This window comes from Bactrocera oleae, unplaced genomic scaffold (genome assembly GCF_042242935.1).
Source record: "Bactrocera oleae isolate idBacOlea1 unplaced genomic scaffold, idBacOlea1 ctg00000009.1, whole genome shotgun sequence".
NCBI lineage: Eukaryota > Metazoa > Arthropoda > Insecta > Diptera > Tephritidae > Bactrocera > Bactrocera oleae.
The window spans coordinates 1587501-1607019 of NW_027212752.1; the positions used below are offsets into that span (position 1 = coordinate 1587501).

Here is a 19519-nt window from a genome sequence, read left to right on the forward strand (position 1 = left end):
GCTTGCAATATTAAATGAAGAAGTAGTGAATTTTCATATAAGTATTAAATGTATAAAGTCTATGAAGTAATAAATTTTCATATAAGTATTAATTGTATAAAGTCTATGAAGTAATAAATTTTCATATAAGTATTAAATGTATAAAGTCTATGAAGTAATAAATTTTCATATAAGTATTAATTGTATAAAGTCTATGAAGTAATAAATTTTCATATAAGTATTAATTGTATAAAGTCTATGAAGTAATAAATTTTCATATAAGTAGTAAATGTATAAAGTCTATGAAGTAATAAATTTTCATATAAGTATTAATTGTATAAAGTCTATGAAGTAATAAATTTTCATATAAGTATTAATTGTATAAAGTCTATGAAGTAATAAATTTTCATATAAGTATTAATTGTATAAAGTCTATGAAGTAATAAATTTTCATATAAGTATTAATTGTATAAAGTCTATGAAGTAATAAATTTTCATATAAGTATTAAATGTATAAAGTCTATGAAGTAATAAATTTTCATATAAGTATTAATTGTATAAAGTCTATGAAGTAATAAATTTTCATATAAGTATTAATTGTATAAAGTCTATGAAGTAATAAATTTTCATATAAGTATTAAATGTATAAAGTCTATGAAGTAATAAATTTTCATAAAAGTATTAATTGTATAAAGCCTATGAAGTAATAAACTTTCATATAAGTATTAAATGTATAAAGTCTATGAAGTAATAAATTTTCATATAAGTATTAATTGTATAAAGTCTATGAAGTAATAAATTTTCATATAAGTATTAATTGTATAAAGTCTATGAAGTAATAAATTTTCATATAAGTACTAAATGTATAAAGTCTATGAAGTAATAAATTTTCATATAAGTATTAATTGTATAAAGTCTATGAAGTAATAAATTTTCATATAAGTATTAATTGTATAAAGTCTATGAAGTAATAAATTTTCACATAAGTATTAATTGTATAAAGTCTATGAAGTAATAAATTTTCATATAAGTATTAATTGTATAAAGTCTATGAAGTAATAAATTTTCATATAAGTAGTAAATGTATAAAGTCTATGAAGTAATAAATTTTCATATAAGTATTAATTGTATAAAGTCTATGAAGTAATAAATTTTCATATAAGTATTAATTGTATAAAGTCTATGAAGTAATAAATTTTCATATAAGTACTAAATGTATAAAGTCTATGAAGTAATAAATTTTCATATAAGTATTAATTGTATAAAGTCTATGAAGTAATAAATTTTCATATAAGTATTAATTGTATAAAGTCTATGAAGTAATAAATTTTCACATAAGTATTAATTGTATAAAGTCTATGAAGTAATACATTTTCATATAAGTACTAAATGTATAAAGTCTATGAAGTAATAAATTTTCATATAAGTATTAAATGTATAAAGTCTATGAAGTAATAAATTTTCATATAAGTATTAAATGTATAAAGTCTATGAAGTAATAAATTTTCATATAAGTATTAATTGTATAAAGTCTATGAAGTAATAAATTTTCATATAAGTATTAATTGTATAAAGTCTATGAAGTAATAAATTTTCATATAAGTAGTAAATGTATAAAGTCTATGAAGTAATAAATTTTCATATAAGTATTAATTGTATAAAGTCTATGAAGTAATAAATTTTCATATAAGTATTAATTGTATAAAGTCTATGAAGTAATAAATTTTCATATAAGTATTAATTGTATAAAGTCTATGAAGTAATAAATTTTCATATAAGTATTAATTGAATAAAGTCTATGAAGTAATAAATTTTCATATAAGTATTAAATGTATAAAGTCTATGAAGTAATAAATTTTCATAAAAGTATTAATTGTATAAAGCCTATGAAGTAATAAATTTTCATATAAGTATTAAATGTATAAAGTCTATGAAGTAATAAATTTTCATATAAGTATTAATTGTATAAAGTCTATGAAGTAATAAATTTTCATATAAGTATTAATTGTATAAAGTCTATGAAGTAATAGATTTTCATATAAGTACTAAATGTATAAAGTCTATGAAGTAATAAATTTTCATATAAGTATTAATTGTATAAAGTCTATGAAGTAATAAATTTTCATATAAGTATTAATTGTATAAAGTCTATGAAGTAATAAATTTTCATATAAGTATTAAATGTATAAAGTCTATGAAGTAATAAATTTTCATATGTACTAAATGTATAAAGTCTATGAAGTAATAAATTTTCATATAAGTATTAATTGTATAAAGTCTATGAAGTAATAAATTTTCATATAAGTATTAATTGTATAAAGTCTATGAAGTAATAAATTTTCACATAAGTATTAATTGTATAAAGTCTATGAAGTAATACATTTTCATATAAGTACTAAATGTATAAAGTCTATGAAGTAATAAATTTTCATATAAGTATTAAATGTATAAAGTCTATGAAGTAATAAATTTTCATATAAGTATTAATTGTATAAAGTCTATGAAGTAATAAATTTTCATATAAGTATTAATTGTATAAAGTCTATGAAGTAATAAATTTTCATATAAGTAGTAAATATATAAAGTCTATGAAGTAATAAATTTTCATATAAGTATTAAATGTATAAAGTCTATGAAGTAATAAATTTTCATATAAGTACTAAATGTATAAAGTCTATGAAGTAATAAATTTTCATATAAGTATTAAATGTATAAAGTCTATGAAGTAATAAATTTTTATATAAGTATAAAAAATATAAAGTCTATGAAGTAATGAATTTTCATATAAGTAGTAAATATATAAAGTCTATGAAGTAATAAATTTTCATATAAGTATTAAATGTATAAAGTCTATGAAGTAAAATATAAAGTCTATGAAGTAATAAATTTTTATATAAGTATAAAAAATATAAAGTCTATGAAGTAATGAATTTTCATATAAGTATTAAATGTATAAAGTCTATGAAGTAATAAATTTTCATATAAGTATTAAATGTATAAAGTCTATGAAGTAATAAATTTTCATATAAGTATTAAATGTATAAAGTCTATGAAGTAATAAATTTTCATATAAGTACTAAATGTATAAAGTCTATGAAGTAATAAATTTTCATATAAGTATTAATTGTATAAAGTCTATGAAGTAATAAATTTTCATATAAGTATTAATTGTATAAAGTCTATGAAGTAATAAATTTTCATATAAGTAGTAAATATATAAAGTCTATGAAGTAATAAATTTTCATATAAATATTAAATGTATAAAGTCTATGAAGTAATAAATTTTCATATAAGTACTAAATGTATAAAGTCTATGAAGTAATAAATTTTCATATAAGTATTAAATGTATAAAGTCTATGAAGTAATAAATTTTCATATAAGTACTAAATGTATAAAGTCTATGAAGTAATAAATTTTCATATAAGTAGTAAATATATAAAGTCTATGAAGTAATAAATTTTCATATAAGTATTAAATGTATAAAGTCTATGAAGTAAAATATAAAGTCTATGAAGTAATAAATTTTTATATAAGTATAAAAAATATAAAGTCTATGAAGTAATGAATTTTCATATAAGTAGTAAATATATAAAGTCTATGAAGTAATAAATTTTCATATAAGTATTAAATGTATAAAGTCTATGAAGTAATGAATTTTCATATAAGTATTAAATGTATAAAGTCTATGAAGTAATAAATTTTCATATAAGTAGTAAATGTATAAAGTCTATGAAGTAATAAATTTTCATATAAGTATTAAATGTATAAAGTCTATGAAGTAATAAATTTTCATATAAGTACTAAATGTATAAAGTCTATGAAGTAATAAATTTTCATATAAGTACTAAATGTATAAAGTCTATGAAGTAATAAATTTTCATATAAGTACTAAATGTATAAAGTCTATGAAGTAATGAATTTTCATATAAGTAGTAAATATATAAAGTCTATGAAGTAATAAATTTTCATATAAATATTAAATGTATAAAGTCTATGAAGTAATAAATTTTCATATAAGTACTAAATGTATAAAGTCTATGAAGTAATAAATTTTCATATAAGTATTAAATGTATAAAGTCTATGAAGTAATAAATTTTCATATAAGTACTAAATGTATAAAGTCTATGAAGTAATAAATTTTCATATAAGTAGTAAATATATAAAGTCTATGAAGTAATAAATTTTCATATAAGTATTAAATGTATAAAGTCTATGAAGTAAAATATAAAGTCTATGAAGTAATAAATTTTTATATAAGTATAAAAAATATAAAGTCTATGAAGTAACAAATTTTTATATAAGTATAAAAAATATAAAGTCTATGAAGTAATGAATTTTCATATAAGTATTAAATGTATAAAGTCTATGAAGTAATGAATTTTCATATAAGTATTAAATGTATAAAGTCTATGAAGTAATAAATTTTCATATAAGTATTAAATGTATAAAGTCTATGAAGTAATAAATTTTCATATAAGTATTAAATGTATAAAGTCTATGAAGTAAAATATAAAGTCTATGAAGTAACAAATTTTTATATAAGTATAAAAAATATAAAGTCTATGAAGTAATAAATTTTCATATAAGTATTAATTGTATAAAGTCTATGAAGTAATAAATTTTCATATAAGTAGTAAATGTATAAAGTCTATGAAGTAATAAATTTTCATATAAGTACTAAATGTATAAAGTCTATGAAGTAATAAATTTTCATATAAGTAGTAAATATATAAAGTCTATGAAGTAATAAATTTTCATATAAGTATTAAATGTATAAAGTCTATGAAGTAAAATATAAAGTCTATGAAGTAATAAATTTTTATATAAGTATAAAAAATATAAAGTCTATGAAGTAATGAATTTTCATATAAGTAGTAAATATATAAAGTCTATGAAGTAATAAATTTTCATATAAGTATTAAATGTATAAAGTCTATGAAGTAAAATATAAAGTCTATGAAGTAATAAATTTTTATATAAGTATAAAAAATATAAAGTCTATGAAGTAATGAATTTTCATATAAGTATTAAATGTATAAAGTCTATGAAGTAATAAATTTTCATATAAGTATTAAATGTATAAAGTCTATGAAGTAATAAATTTTCATATAAGTATTAAATGTATAAAGTCTATGAAGTAAAATATAAAGTCTATGAAGTAACAAATTTTTATATAAGTATAAAAAATATAAAGTCTATGAAGTAATGAATTTTCATATAAGTATTAAATGTATAAAGTCTATGAAGTAATAAATTTTCATATAAGTATTAAATGTATAAAGTCTATGAAGTAATAAATTTTCATATAAGTATTAAATATGAAGTCATACAAGTTAAAAATTAAAAAAAAAAATCGATTGTAAAAATACTTTTGATGTTATTAGTTGTATTATGACCATGACGATATTTGAAAATGATATAAATTACCCACGTATATATGAGTTTTTAAATTTTAAATAGGTTAAAAGAATTTTTCCATATATTTTCGGGTTGGTAACGTCAACATGGCAGAGAACATTTATAACAAATTTGCACAAATTTGCTCAAATTGACATATACTGAAATAGTACTTATATGAAAATTTATTACTTCATAGACTTTATACATTTAGTACTTATATGAAAATTTTTTACTGCTAGGAAATGTATTATACTTTTATATATTTGAATTCCTTATGTTAGTTTATTAGTAAGAAGTTGTTTTTAAATACTTATATGTATGAATATTACTATACTTATATGTACTTGTATTTAGTACTTGTATGAAAATTTTCATACTTGAATGACTTTATTTACTTAGTATTTATATGGAAATATTTTTTACTTTATATGTATTTTTAAGTAAATATGAAAATGAAAGTTGATTTTGTGTGCCTTTTTATTCCTGGTTTTTATACAGTTAGTTTAAATAGAAATAGATTTTGTTTTATACAAAACTCTATATTCTGTACTAACATATTGTATATTATGAGCGTTTTTTATTCCTGGTTTTTATACAGTTAGTTTAAATAGAAATAGATTTTGTTTTATACAAAACTCTATATTCTGTACTAACATATTGTATATTATGAGCGTTTTTTATTCCTGGTTTTTATACAGTTAGTTTAAATAGAAATAGATTTTGTTTTATACAAAACTCTATATTCTGTACTAACATATTGTATATTATGAGCGTTTTTTATTCCTGGTTTTTATACAGTTAGTTTAAATAGAAATAGATTTTGTTTTATACAAAACTCTATATTCTGTACTAACATATTGTATATTATGAGCGTTTTTTATTCCTGGTTTCCTACAGTTAGTTTAAATAGAAATAGATTTTGTTTTATACAAAACTCTATATATTCTATGTGGCTAACATATTGTAGAAATAAAAATGGTTTATTCCTGGTTTTTATACAGTTAGTTTAAATAGAAATAGATTTTGTTTTATACAAAACTCTATATTCTGTACTAACATATTGTATAATATGAGCGTTCTTTATTCCTGGTTTCCTACAGTTAGTTTAAATAGAAATAGATTTTGTTTTATACAAAAAAATAAAATTCTATTATTCTATACTAACATATTGTAGAAATAAATATTAAACAATATTTTAGTTTTATTTGTGAGCTATTCTAATATTTACTCATAAAATATATGTGTAAAAGGATGGTTTTTAAATAAAATAAAATATTAATGTGTTGCACCCGAAAATACTTTATATCATATATTTATTATTGAAATAAATATAATAGAATTTGAAATTATTAATTTCAAATCAAGAAAAAAATGTATATACTCTTAAAAAAAGGTATATATATTACTATATGCATTGAAATAAAGTAAAATGTACAGAATGATATTATTTGAAAATTTTGCCAATATAAGAAGAAATATCGTTCTTACATAATTAAATAATAATATGTATAGAGAACGAAAATTCTTTTCACGATACCAAAACAAAAATTAAAAAAATCCATTACAAAATCACACAATAGAAATGAAATATAATGAAAAAAAAATCAATTCAAAGGAATATAATATAGAAAGAAACATAGAAAAATTGTTGTGTATATTGTAAATGTTTTTATGTTTTATGTTTTGTGTATTTGTGTATAATTTTCAAATAAGAAAATATCATTTTAAACTTTTATATAATATAAAAAATATTATATAAAAAAGAAATATATATTATTCTGGTTGATCCTGCCAGTAGTTATATGCTTGTCTCAAAGATTAAGCCATGCATGTCTAAGTACAAACAAATTAAAAGTGAAACCGCAAAAGGCTCATTATATCAGTTATGGTTCCATAGATCGTTAACAGTTACTTGGATAACTGTGGTAATTTTAGAGCTAATACATGCAAAATAAACACGGACCTTTTGGAACGTGTGCTTTTATTAGGCTAAAACCAAGCGATTATTCGATCGTTATAATGGTTGAACTCTAGATAACTTGCAGATCGTATGGTCTCGTACCGACGACAGATCTTTCAAATGTCTGCCCTATCAACTTTTGATGGTAGTATCTAGGACTACCATGGTTGCAACGGGTAACGGGGAATCAGGGTTCGATTCCGGAGAGGGAGCCTGAGAAACGGCCACCACATCTAAGGAAGGCAGCAGGCGCGTAAATTACCCACTCCCAGTTCGGGGAGGTAGTGACGAAAAATAACAATACAGGACTCATATCCGAGGCCCTGTAATTGGAATGAGTACACTTTAAATCCTTTAACAAGGACCTATTGAGGGGCAAGTCTGGTGCCAGCAGCCGCGGTAATTCCAGCTCCAATAGCGTATATTAAAGTTGTTGCGGTTAAAACGTTCGTAGTTGAATTTGTGCTTCATACGGGTAGTACAACTATAATTGTGGTATGTACATTACCTTATGTATGTATTACCGGTGGAGTTCTTATATATAATTAATACAATGTATTTTTTATATATTCCTCCTATTTAAACCTGCTTCAGTGCTCTTCATCGAGTGTTGTTGTGGGCCGGTACAATTACTTTGAACAAATTAGAGTGCTTAAAGCAGGCTCCAAATGCCTGAATATTTTGTGCATGGAATAATGAAATAAGACCTCTGTTCTACTTTTATTGGTTTTTAGATCAAGAGGTAATGATTAATAGAAGCAGTTTGGGGGCATTAGTATTACGACGCGAGAGGTGAAATTCTTGGACCGTCGTAAGACTAACTTAAGCGAAAGCATTTGCCAAAGATGTTTTCATTAATCAAGAACGAAAGTTAGAGGTTCGAAGGCGATCAGATACCGCCCTAGTTCTAACCATAAACGATGCCAGCTAGCAATTGGGTGTAGCTACTACTATGGCTCTCTCAGTCGCTTCCCGGGAAACCAAAGCTTTTGGGCTCCGGGGGAAGTATGGTTGCAAAGCTGAAACTTAAAGGAATTGACGGAAGGGCACCACCAGGAGTGGAGCCTGCGGCTTAATTTGACTCAACACGGGAAAACTTACCAGGTCCGAACATAAGCGTGTAAGACAGATTGATAGCTCTTTCTCGAATCTATGGGTGGTGGTGCATGGCCGTTCTTAGTTCGTGGAGTGATTTGTCTGGTTAATTCCGATAACGAACGAGACTCAAATATATTAAATAGATGCTTTCAGGATTATGGTGTTGAAGCTTATATAGCCTTCATTCATGCGTTCATCTTGAATGTACAAGTGTTTGAATGCGTTTATATAAGTGGAGTCGTACCTGTTGGTTTGTCCCATTATAAGGACACTAGCTTCTTAAATGGACAAATTGCGTCTAGCAGTAACGAGATTGGGCAAAAACAGGTCTGTGATGCCCTTAGATGTCCTGGGCTGCACGCGCGCTACAATGAAAGTATCAACGTGTATTTCCTAGACCGAGAGGTCCGGTTAAACCGCTGAACCACTTTCATGCTTGGGATTGTGAACTGAAACTGTTCACATGAACTTGGAATTCCCAGTAAGTGTGAGTCATTAACTCGCATTGATTACGTCCCTGCCCTTTGTACACACCGCCCGTCGCTACTACCGATTGAATTATTTAGTGAGGTCTCCGGACGTGATCACTGTGACGCCTTGTGTTTCACGGTTGTTTCGCAAAAGTTGACCGAACTTGATTATTTAGAGGAAGTAAAAGTCGTAACAAGGTTTCCGTAGGTGAACCTGCGGAAGGATCATTATTGTGTTCCTATCCGAAAAGAAAAAAAAAATAATTATATAAAAACAAAATAAAAAAAAAGAATAAAAAAGAAAAAAAAGTTTTCTTTTTGTTCTTTTCATTCAAAATGTTTTGAATTATACAATGTTTTGAATGTTTTTCTGTTTTTTTTTTTTTTTTAACTCCTTGTAATGCATTATGACAATATATATTATATTGTGAACTTCGCATACATTGTATTTGAACGCAATAAAATAACCTTTAAACATATAGCTGTACTTATTATTTATATAGAAAATAATATTTAATTATGATATTTATATAAAATATTATAAATGATAAGTTAACTTGTTCACATTAACGTGTGTAATACCTTTTTTTTATGGTATTTTCTATTTGTGATTAAAAACATGTTGAAAAATTAAAAAAAGAAAACGCACAAATAGAGAAGAAAATAATATATAAAAGGTATTACTTTTTTTGTTGACCTAAGACATGCGCAGCTGCAAATGTTTGGGTTTAAAATTACAATTTATTGAAAGATGTTTTAAACTTTTGTATTAAAAATTTATTATTGATTAATTATTAATACTTTCAATAAATTAAAATTCTTTGACTTTGAATTAAAAAAAATACAAAAAAATTATCACTCTAAGCGGTGGATCACTCGGCTCATGGGTCGATGAAGAACGCAGCAAACTGTGCGTCATCGTGTGAACTGCAGGACACATGAACATCGACATTTTGAACGCATATTGCGGTCCATGCTGTTATGTACTTTAATTAATTTTAAAGTGCTGCTTGGACTACATATGGTTGAGGGTTGTAAGACTATGCTAAATTAGTTGCTTATTCTTTTAGTCAATTAATAGAATTTAAGCATATGGGATATTATTGGATTGTATTTTTCAATCCATAATATTAATAGCATAAAAAGAAATATAGAAAATATATTCTTGAATACCTCATATTTGAACGAAAATTTATGATAAATGAGAATCTTAGTATTCCCATAAAAGAAAAAATTTTCAACATTATTTAAATTATATTAAATAATACATAAAAGGAATGTCTAGCATAAAATAAATTTTTATTCTAGAATTAATTCACTCTATTGTATTGAGAAAAATTTATAATAAAAAAAAAATATATATGATATGTGGAGGAATAATGTTGTTAATTTTATTAATTATTATATTATGAATTTTAAAAAGGGATGAAAAGATTGAATAATATTTGAGTAATCAAGACATAAAAATATATTTCTTTAAAATAGCAAATAGCAAAAAAATTAAATAAAAATAAACAAATCAATCTAAAATATATTTTATACAACCATTATTACGCATAGAGGGTGCCAGGCCCGTATAACGTTAATGATTACTAGAAAGATATTTCCAAAGAGTCGTGTTGCTTGATAGTGCAGCACTAAGTGGGTGGTAAACTCCATCTAAAACTAAATATAACCATGAGACCGATAGTAAACAAGTACCGTGAGGGAAAGTTGAAAAGAACTCTGAATAGAGAGTTAAATAGTACGTGAAACTGCTTAGAGGTTAAGCCCGATGAACCTGAATATCCATTATGAAAAATTCATCATTATAACTGTAGTATTTAATTTTAAATATTATAGTAATAGTGTGCATTTTTTTCATATAAGGACATTGTAATCTATTAACATAATAAAATATTTATCAAAAGATCATTGGTTTTTAAGTTTATTCAAATTAATTTGCTTTTAGCTTATTAACATAGAATAATTACTGATGATTTGATAAAGTGTTTATAGATTTTATTATATATAATGCTAAAATTCTTTTGAATTTTACAATAATATTATTATCATTGATTTTAATATTAATTGTATGCATTTATATGATTAACAATGCGAAAGATTCAGGATACCTTTGGGACCCGTCTTGAAACACGGACCAAGGAGTCTAACATATGTGCAAGTCATTGGGTTATATTAAACCTAATGGCGAAATTAACTTAACTGTATTAATAATGGGATTAATTTTTAATGTATTACATTATTAATTCAATCCCGGGGCGTTCCATATAGTTATGTATAATGATAATTTATTATTATTTATACCTCTAACTGGAGCGTACCTTGAGCATATATGCTGTGACCCGAAAGATGGTGAACTATACTTGATCAGGTTGAAGTCAGGGGAAACCCTGATGGAAGACCGAAACAGTTCTGACGTGCAAATCGATTGTCAGAATTGAGTATAGGGGCGAAAGACCAATCGAACCATCTAGTAGCTGGTTCCTTCCGAAGTTTCCCTCAGGATAGCTGGTGCATTTAAAAATTATGTAAAATAATCTTATCGGGTAAAGCGAATGATTAGAGGCCTTAGGGTCGAAACGACCTTAACCTATTCTCAAACTTTAAATGGGTAAGAACCTCACCTTTCTTGATATGAAGGTTGAGGTTATGATATAATGTGCCCAGTGGGCCACTTTTGGTAAGCAGAACTGGCGCTGTGGGATGAACCAAACGTAATGTTACGGTGCCTAAATTAACAACTCATGCAGATACCATGAAAGGCGTTGGTTGCTTAAAACAGCAGGACGGTGGACATGGAAGTCGTAATCCGCTAAGGAGTGTGTAACAACTCACCTGCCGAAGCAACTAGCCCTTAAAATGGATGGCGCTTAAGTTGTATACCTATACATTACCGCTAAAGTACATGATTTATAATACAATTTCGGTTGGATTATAAATTTTGAAACTTTAGTGAGTAGGAGGGTACAATGGTGTGCTTAGAAGTGTTTGGCGTAAGCCTGCATGGAGCCGCTATTGGTACAGATCTTGGTGGTAGTAGCAAATAATCGAATGAGACCTTGGAGGACTGAAGTGGAGAAGGGTTTCGTGTGAACAGTGGTTGATCACGAGTTAGTCGGTCCTAAGTTCAAGGCGAAAGCCGAAAATTTTCAAGTTTTAATGAAATGAAATGAATGAATTTTTATTCCATAGTAATTAAACACTTGAATAATTTTGAACGAAAGGGAATACGGTTCCAATTCCGTAACCTGTTGAGTATCCGTTTGTTATTAAAAATGGGCCTTGTGCTCATCCTGGCAACAGGAACGACCATAAAGAAGCCGTCGAGAGGTATCGGAAGAGTTTTCTTTTCTGTTTTATAGTCGTACTACCATGGAAGTCTTTCGAAGAGAGATATGGTAGATGGACTAGAAGAGCATGACATTTACTGTTGTGTCGATATTTTCTCCTCGGACCTTGAAAATTTATGGTGGGGTTACGCAAACTTCTCAACAGGCCGTACCAATGTCCGCAGCTGGTCTCCAAGGTGAAGAGTCTCTAGTCGATAGAATAATGTAGGTAAGGGAAGTCGGCAAATTAGATCCGTAACTTCGGGATAAGGATTGGCTCTGAAGATTGAGATAGTCGGGCTTGATTGGGAAGCAATACCATGGTTTATGTACTCGTTCTGGGTAAATAGAGAATTTCGATTCTTGTTCCCCGGATAGTAGTTACGTAGCCAATTGTGGAACTTTCTTGCTAAAAAATTTCTAAAGGATTTATTATTCTATAGATACTTTTTAAATTATAACGATTACCAATTAACAATCAATTCAGAACTGGCACGGACTTGGGGAATCCGACTGTCTAATTAAAACAAAGCATTGTGATGGCCCTAACGGGTGTTGACACAATGTGATTTCTGCCCAGTGCTCTGAATGTCAAAGTGAAGAAATTGAAGTAAGCGCGGGTAAACGGCGGGAGTAACTATGACTCTCTTAAGGTAGCCAAATGCCTCGTCATCTAATTAGTGACGCGCATGAATGGGTTAACGAGATTCCCTCTGTCCCTATCTACTCTCATTCATTCGTAGGCATTCATAGCGAGCAGACGTGCTAGCGCATAATTTGAATTTTTAATTCGGTCGTGTGAGTATTTGTGAATTTTTCAGTGTAGAGTCGGTGTAGTGAGAGTGTATACGTGCATATGTGTTAGTAGTGTGAAGTGGTTTTTCGAAAACTCACACAAAATTGCCGTAGTGGGCTTTGCCATATATATATGTAAGTATATATATATGAATTTACGAGTTTTTGTTTGAGAAATTGTGAATTTATCGAGTAGCTTTTAAATAAAACAAGTGTTTTTCGTGTTATATGATTGTGTGTACGAGCACTCTAGCTTGCGTTAGTTTTTATTTGCATAAGTAGGCTTTGATATTTCATTGGAATTTCAACGCCTGCTAACTGCAAGTAGACTTTTAATTACAGCAGGTGTTTTTCTTGTATTCACGAGATTGTGTATACGAGCACTCTTGTTTATGTTAGTTATTTTTTCGCGTTAGTAGGCTTTGACTTTTTATTAGGATTTCAACGCCTGCTAACTGCAAGTAGATTTTTAGTTACAGCAGGTGTTTTCAGTGTTCACGTAATTGTGTATACGAGCACTCTAGCTGGTATTAGTTTTTTATTAGGGATAGCAGGCTTTTGCTTTTCAACGCTTGCTTAGGGCATTTGTTTGGTTGTAGGTAGCAGGTAGATTTATTAAAAGTGGTTTTTGGGAAAAAATTTTTCTTTTTTTTGGAAATTTCGTGGCAGGCAATTACAACGCCTGCTTGTGGGTGAGTGTAGGGTTAGTTGAGTGTGTACTTTAATTTTTTTTTTTTTTTTTTTTTTTTTTTTTCTGGATTAGATTTGTAGATTAGGTTTTGTAGGCGGGCCCGTCCGTAGTCTCAGTGACTGTGCCGTGGTGGTGTTTTTGGCTTGGGTGGCCTATTCAGGAGTGCTGTGTTGAGTGTCTGGTTTTCAGTTGCTGCTGTTTTCTAGGGGATTTCGCCAGTTTTGCTTCTAGGGTGTTAGTGGTTGTCCTAGTATTGGAGGCGCTGACTCCAGGGTGAATTAAGGTCATAGTGGTTGACTTTTAGCCCACGGTGCGATTGATACAACGTCACATCGGTCGATTCGCAACCGTTACGGGGACTTTGTTCTGTCCGGCGGTTAATTGAGTGACCTCTTCCACGCCTTTGGCTGGAGGTGTGAGTTGTGTCCCTGCGATAACGCTATAATCGACTGTTTGGGTGGTAACTGCTATTGAGCGGGTTTACGCGCGAGTTAGCTTCTTCAGTGCGTTCAATCGCACGTGCCTGGTTAGCGACTGTTTGATCTTTCCGGAACAGGGGCTTCTGCGCCAGTGTTTTTTACCGGCGGATCAGCCTGCCTGGTAGGGGATCTAGGTTGAAGATGCCTCCCCCACGGAGGAGGAAGGTTAAGTCCCTTGCTGAGAGCGATGGGTCTGTGCCTGCAAAAATGGTTGTAGGGGCGTCGTCCGGTGAGGATAGTGCAGTGTCATCTACTGATGGGTCACCGGTGCGCAGAAAGGTGAGGTTGAGGTCACCACCTTTGGCGAAATCGGGGGGCTTTGTGCGCTTCACTGACTCCAGTGAAAGCAGTAGTTCGTGTGAGACAGGGGATACTGCTGACACAGTTAAGAAGGGGGGTGACGCTAAGATGAGTGTCGATAAAGGTGGTGAGGTTAAGGCTGGAAAAGGTGTTGGGCGTGTTAATGAGGGTGGAAAGAAAATAGGTGTTAGTTCCAACATGGTGAATAAGAAGGATAGTAAGGGTGGCAACCGTGAATTAGCCAAGGGCGCTGTTGCTGGTTGTGGTAGTGCGGTAAGCCATGTTGGTGCTGTTAAGAGGATTACTGGGGAGCTAAGCGGGTTGGTCTTTGGAGACAAAAAGTTTGAGATGGAAACCGTGAAGGGGCTGATGGAGCTTGCTTCTAAATACGAAGCACTCCTAATGACGGTTATTACCGAGAATGCCCATCTTCGCGGGCAAGTTGATGCCCTTAGAGGAGGCTGTGGGGGACACTCCTCGCCACCGAGCAGGTCAATGCCGGCTCCATCGGCACCGATGCCTCCGCCCCCAGCACCTGTACTGGAGGCGATTGCACCGGTGGCGCCGAAGCCTGTTGAAACCTGGTCTGTTGTGGTCAGGAGCAAGGGGCCTGCAACTTCCTCTAAGGAAGTAATTAGAAAGGTAGTTAAGGAGGTGGGTCCTTCACTCGGTGTGAGGATCCATGAGGTGAAGCCTATCAAGGGTGGTGGAGCGGTGATCCGCACACCTTCTGTTTCTGAGAGGGAAAAAGTGGCGACTAACGCAAAGTTTGGGGAGGTGGGGTTAGACGTGAGTGTCAACCGGAAGTTGGGTCCTCGGGTTGTGGTTCAGGGGGTTTACACGGAGATCCCCCATGAGGAATTCATGGAAGAACTTCTCCGGTTGAACCTTCCAGGATTTAGCTCGGCGTCCCAGAAGTCGGAAGTAAGGATGGTCAGTCGTCCCTGGAAGGTGGCTCCTGATGGTAGCACTAATGTTGTTCTTGAGGGTACGGACAAAATGATGTCCGCCCTCTTGGAGGCAGGTAGGTGCTACATCAAGTGGTTCTCCTTCCGGGTGCGACCGGATAACCCCATTGCTGGCTGCTTCCGGTGTATGGGTTTTGGTCATAGGGTCGCTGAGTGTAGGGCCAAATCAGATGTCTGCCGGAGGTGCGGTCAGGAAGGCCACAGAGCTGCCAGTTGCGTCAATGCAATCCATTGCCGTAACTGTGCATTCAAGGGTAGGCCAGCTGGGCATTTTATGATGTCGGCTGTCTGCCCGATATATTGTGGGATTGTTGAGCGCGCCCTCGCCAGACACTGATGGGGGGGATTATTCAGTTAAACTGTCAGGGGTCGTATGCCGTAATGTGCGAGTTGGGGGGGTATATGACTGAGGGGGGGTGCGGCATTGCCTTACTCCAGGAGCCCTACGCCACCAATGGTGTGGTTCGAGGTTTTCCGGGTGGTTTCAGGGTCTTTTTGGACGTTAGGGCTAATGCTGCAATTGTTGTGAGTGATCCCAACTATGATTGTGTAGTTGTGGATTCCTCACAACTGGGTGTATGTGTTTCTGTAGAGGGGGGGTTTGGTAGAATACTTGTTGCTAGTATCTATTGTAAATTTGGTGAGCCCTTAGAGCCTTATCTGAGTTATATGGATAAGGTACTACTACTTGCGAGTGGTAGTCCTCTTATACTTGGCTTGGACGCGAATGCTACGTCTTCGATGTGGTTTAGTAAGGTATCCCGGCATTCGTCTGGATATCAAAGCCACAGTCGTGGAGTGGTATTAAGTGAATGGGTGGTGGGTAAAAACCTTCACATTCTAAACGAGCCGAGCGAGTGGTATACTTTTGATGGGCCTAGGGGTGTCAGTGACATTGACGTGACTTTGATGAACGAGGCAGCAAATAGAGTGTTTCGTGTTGGGTGGGAAATTAAGGGAGGGTGGGGATTGAGTGATCATAATTTGATTCAAATTATGGTTTCTTCTCAGTCCCCCCCTTTACAGTTCGTAAGTCCGTTGCGGCGATGGCGTACCTCTGGTATTGACTTGAACCAATATGGACGGTGTGTTAGGGAAGCGGTATTGGAAATACCGCTTAGTGAGTTTGAGGGCTTGGGGGTTGATGAGCAGATTGCTCGTCTTTATGAGATATTGTGGATTGTTAATGATAGGGAACTTAAGAAGTGTGAAAGTTTTAAGCTTAGGAAAATAAAATGGTGGACGCGTGAGTTAACCTTGAAGAGGAGGACTGTCAGGCGATTGAGGCGAAAGTTTCAACGCGCTCGACGGTCCAATTCAGACAGGTTAGCTCAGGTTAGGTATGATTTTTGTTGTGAAATTAGGGAATATAAAGATATGTTAGTTAGGGTTAAAGAATATGAATGGAGAAATTTTGTTAGTGAAAATAGGGATGACCCCTGGGGTCAGATCTATAAGATCTGCAGGGGTCGTAAGAGAGATGATATCACCTCTCTTTGCGTAGGTGGCACTGTGTTATCTACGTGGAGAGAGTGTGCGGGGGTTCTATTAGGTGCGTTCTTTCCCAGGGCGGAGGTTCAGGTACCCCAAGCACAGGAGGTACCTGTCCCTCCATTAGATGATGGGGAGTTGGGGTATGCCTTTGGCCTGGTCAGGTCTAAACGGTCCCCAGGTTTTGATGGTTTGAACGGAGAGATGTGTAAAAGCTTGTGGAAGTTCATTCCGGAATACTTGGAGGCCATTTATGATAAGTGCGTGTGGGAGGGTTATTTTCCACGCGAGTGGAAAATTGCTAGGGTTGTACCTCTCCTGAAGTCTCCTGATAAGATCAGGAGTGATCCTCGCTCTTATCGGGGCATCAGTCTTCTTCCAGTACTTGGAAAAGTATTGGAAAGAGTTATGGTGGAACGGCTTCAGGAGCTAACGCGGGGTATATGGTCGGATAGGCAGTATGGGTTCAGGGAAGGACGCAGTACAGAAGATGCTTGGTTTTATGTTCAGAGTGTTGTTAAGGAGAATGTCAACAAATATGTCCTTGGCATATTTGTTGACTTCAAGGGAGCGTTTGATTATTTAAGGTGGGATAGAGTTTTGCAGCGGCTGGAGGAGCTTGGCTGTCCGGAAATTACTCTTTGGCGGAGTTACTTTTCGGAGAGAAAAGCTTCTCTAGTAAGTATGAATGGAAGTGTTGAAATTGGAGTGGTTCGTGGCTGCCCGCAGGGATCCATCTGCGGTCCATATATATGGAACCTTATGATGGACTCTCTGCTTGGACAGCTCGAGCCCCTCTGTAAATGTTGTGCGTATGCGGACGACCTTCTTCTTCTCGTTGAGGGTCGATCGCGGTCTGAGTTAGAACGGTCGGGGGGACAATTTTTAGAAATTGTAAATAGCTGGGGTTTAGATGTGGGGGTTGACATATCGGTGGACAAAACGGTTACAATGCTGCTTAAGGGCAGATTGTCGCCGGTTCGTCCACCGATTGTCAAGGTGAATGGGGTCAACATCAGGTATGTGAAGGAAGTTAAATACCTGGGGTTGACTATAGGAGAAAGAATGTGTTTCACCCCACATTTGGTGCGTGTGGGTGAGCGGCTGCAGGCAATTGTTGGCAAAGTGCGACGCATTTTGAGGAGTGATTGGGGCCTTGGACGCCGTGCTGTTCGCACCATATATCGTGGCTTGTTTGTGGCTTGTGCCACTTATGGGGCTGCTGTATGGTGGGAATCAGCGATGACGGTCTCTGGTCGCCGAAAACTCCTCTCGGTGCAACGTTGCATGATGCTTGCATGTTTGCCTGTTTGTCGTACTGTTTCGACGGATGCAATGCAAGTGTTGTTGGGTGCACCCCCTCTTGATCTGATTGTTATACAGCGTGCTGTTACATTCAGATTAAGAAGGGGCTTGAGTGTTTCTATGCTGCGGACAGATTGGACAGATGGTATTGATGTTGAGAGGGTGGGTTATCTAGAGAGCAAGAGGCTCCTGGATTTAAAGGTTAGGCGTAGGTGGCAGGACCGTTGGGAAAATAGCCCTAAGGGTCGGGTGACATATGAATACATCCGGGATGTAACGTTTGTTGAGGGTAACCCAGACTTCAGATTTTGTTTGAGTCTGGGATTTTTGTTAACGGGGCATGGGCCTCTGAATGCATTTTTGTATCGGAGGCACCTTTCTGATAGTGCGGGGTGTTTGTGTGGGGCACGTATGGAGGATTGGGTGCATGTTATTGCAGAATGCCCGATGTATTCAGACATTAGGAATATTGGGGGTGTGGGGATTAGTTGGACAGACGGACGTTTATGTGTAGGTAATGTAGTTTCTAGCAATGAGTATACTGAACAGTTAGGAATGTTTGCGCGTGAGTTATTTAAGCGGCGAAGGCGTTTAACTGAAGGTTAGGGTTAGCTTTTAGTGTGTAAGATGAGTGATTGTGTGGAGTGAATGGGGTCTAGCCCCTGGTTACCAGTCCAGAGCAGTATGGATGCTCAACTGGTAGTAGTTTCGGCTACGAGGTCTGACCGGAGACTTAATTCTGGTACCACGGGGAGCAGGGGCCCTTGGAGTTCGCTCCAACCTGCTCGTGCGGACTGGCCCTTCGGGGAGTATCGTGGTGGTTGTGGTTTATACCCAAATGCGGGAAGAGCTGACGTTTTGTCAGTTCAATGTGGAGTTGCATTGCAACCGGGTGCCGGACCCAAAGTACGGCAGAGGTTTTAGATAGGCCTCGAACCTTACCAAGGTGTGTAGTGTGTCCATCCCACACTACCAATCGGTACTGAAAAATGCCTAGCATTTTCGGGGCGCCGATCAACGCATTGTATTGATACGCTGTGCTTTTGAGCGCCGTGAGATAAGGCCGTCGACGGCAGGTACTCACGTTAAACACACCGGACGTTGTCCCTATCTACTTTCCCCTGCGGGTTTGGGGAAAGAATATGCCCGCGGCAAGGCATGCCTGTCGTAAAAGGCGACTAAAAGCCAATATGCACTATGACTGTTATTATATTCTTTGCCCAGTAATATCAGCATAGTATGTGGAGTG

The 19519-nt window shown here is 33.1% G+C and overlaps 2 non-coding genes across 2 annotated transcripts; both read left to right on the plus strand.

Annotated features, from left to right (window-relative positions):
* The first annotated feature begins 7156 nt into the window (after positions 1–7156).
* Positions 7157–9140, plus strand: LOC138858393 (small subunit ribosomal RNA). Its single transcript, XR_011397528.1, has one exon. It is a non-coding gene; the product is annotated as a small subunit ribosomal RNA (ribosomal RNA).
* Positions 9141–9765: 625 nt separating this feature from the next.
* LOC138858315 (5.8S ribosomal RNA) lies at positions 9766–9944 on the plus strand. Its single transcript, XR_011397456.1, has one exon. It is a non-coding gene; the product is annotated as a 5.8S ribosomal RNA (ribosomal RNA).
* The last annotated feature ends 9575 nt before the right edge of the window (positions 9945–19519 follow it).